We start from the raw sequence: 2,500 nt of genomic DNA on the forward strand, positions 1-2,500 counted from the left end.
GGCTGGCAAGGCTAGGTCACGGCAAGCCAAGCAGTCAGGCTACACAATTGATGTGAGGCTGGCAAGGCTAGGTCATGTCAAGCCAAGCAGTCAGGCTACACAAGGGAACAAGGCACCTTGCCACACACAAACCCATGAACGAACGACCAAGGGAACAACGCCTCTTCCCACACACAGACCCATGAACGACCAAGGGAACAAGGGTATGAACGACCAAGGAACAATGCGTATTGCCACACACATTCCCATGAACGACCAAGGGAACAAGGCTACCTCCCAAACAAACACACATGAACGACCAAGGGAACAAGGCTTCTTCCCACACACAACCCCATGAACGACCAAGGGAACAAGGCACCTTGCCACACACATGCCCATGAACGACCAAGTGAACAATGGATGTGAGGCTGGCAAGGCTAGGTCATGTCAAGCCAAGCAGTCAGGCCACACAAGGGAACAAGGCACCATGCCACACACAAACCCATCCACTAACGACCAAGGGAACAATGCATATGGGGCTGGCAAGGCAAGCAGGCTACCCAAGTGAACAACGCCTCTTCCCACACACAGACCCATGAACGACCAAGGGAACAAGGGTATGAACGACCAAGGAACAATGCGTATTGCCACACACATTCCCATGAACGACCAAGGGAACAAGGCTACCTCCCAAACAAACACACATGAACGACCAAGTGAAGAAGGCTTCTTCCCACACACAACCCCATGAACGACCAAGGGAACAAGTTTACTTCGTACACGAACACCCATGAACGACCAATGGAACAAGGCATCTTGCCACACACATGCCCATGAGCAACCCAATCCCATCCTCATCGGTCTAAGGAACAAGGGGCCTTGACAAACCATGAGCAGATTTCTAAGCAAGTCAAACGATGAAGGGAGCAAAGTGTAGTTCCTACTTAGTACATAGTAAATTGAATATATGAGTTCCAATCCGATCAACTCGTGTTCTTTCGAGTTCATCTAAGCCACCTATGAATACCTAAAAGCCTTATCTGCCTGCCTATCACCAGGCGACAGGGACAAAAACCCAAATATGATATATTTTCATTTCAAGTCCATTCGTCTATGTTAACAATGACCCACACAATGTTTCAATGGCATTCCTACTTGATTTGAGCGACATTCCAACAAGTAGGGAACCAACGCTTCAAGGCGTGACCAAGGATAGGACACAAACATTTACGCCTCAAACATGACATTTTGTTTTTTTTTTTCATTTCAAAGCTTTTCATTTATAATAAAAAGCATCCCTACAAAATTTTGTGTCAATCCGAATTAATTCGAGCGAGTTATGGACGATTTCGCACAATTATGCATCCCTGGGCAAATCAATATCTGTTCCTGTCACCAAGCTCTTTGTGCAATATGTATATATAGGGGAACCATGGGACTGCTGCCCATTGGCGCCCCAAGGATGTCCAGCGCCCAAGGCTCTCGAGGCTGGCACGCTCGAGGCATGGCCAAGACGCCCGCTCTTGACGAAAATGGGGCCAAAACGCCCCCCATTGGCGCCCCACTCCCGTGTCCCCTCGCCCCCAAGTCGTGTGTGTCCAAAAATTATGCATCATCAGGGAAATCAATGTCTGTTCCTGTCACCAAGCTCTTTGTGCAATATGTATATATAGGGGGTACCATGGGGTCTCATTCTCATAGGTGCCCGGCATGGTTGATGGGCAAATAAGAATCGTGAGGCTGTATCGAGCACACACGAGGCAAGCCAAGCCAAGCCCCACGACCCATGAAAGAGGCCATCCCCCCCAACACGTTGCCTTGATTTCTCGAACGGTGACCTGAAAAATAGCCCCATCTCCTTGAGTCTCCTCGACGTTGTGCCCATACACTAGCCCGTTGCCTTGATTTTCCTCGACATAGGGCGCAGAAACTAGCGCCGTTGGCTTCACCTGTGCCTCGACGCCGTGCGCATACTAAGAAATATACATCCTCAGGGAAAGCAATGGGTGTTGCTGTCACCAAGCTCCTTGTGCAATATGTATATATAGGGGGGGAGCAGTGGGTGAGCATGGCAAGGGATGAAGGTGCCAGACTGCCTTTGAGCGCGAGCTTGGGTGACTGTTGCTTGATTCCTAGTCGGTGGCATAATACCCCTCCGAGTGGGGGCCTTGGCGTGGTGTGGGGATGCCTCGTTAGGTCTCTGCGACACCGATCCAGGGTTGTGGTCTAGCTTTGGAAGTTTGGGATGGTGCTGTTTGTGTGGCAATTCGATGATGATGTGCTTGCTGATCTATGTTTGACGTGCTACTGGTGCTAGCCAGCATTTGATTTGTGCTGATGATTGGGAAACGATAGGCGTTAAAGTGGCATGTGTTGCTTTTTGTGATACTACTATGGTACGCTAGTCTATCCTTGTTAGACGTGCGGTTGGTGCCTAAGCGTAGCTAGCATTGGTTTAGCACTGATGACGCTGAGGAAGCAAGCATTATCAGGAAGCATTGTCAGACATTCAGTATCATCA

Source organism: Lactuca saligna, unplaced genomic scaffold, assembly GCF_052625555.1.
Source record: "Lactuca saligna cultivar CGN05327 unplaced genomic scaffold, ASM5262555v1 scaffold_18, whole genome shotgun sequence".
Classification (NCBI taxonomy): domain Eukaryota; kingdom Viridiplantae; phylum Streptophyta; class Magnoliopsida; order Asterales; family Asteraceae; genus Lactuca; species Lactuca saligna.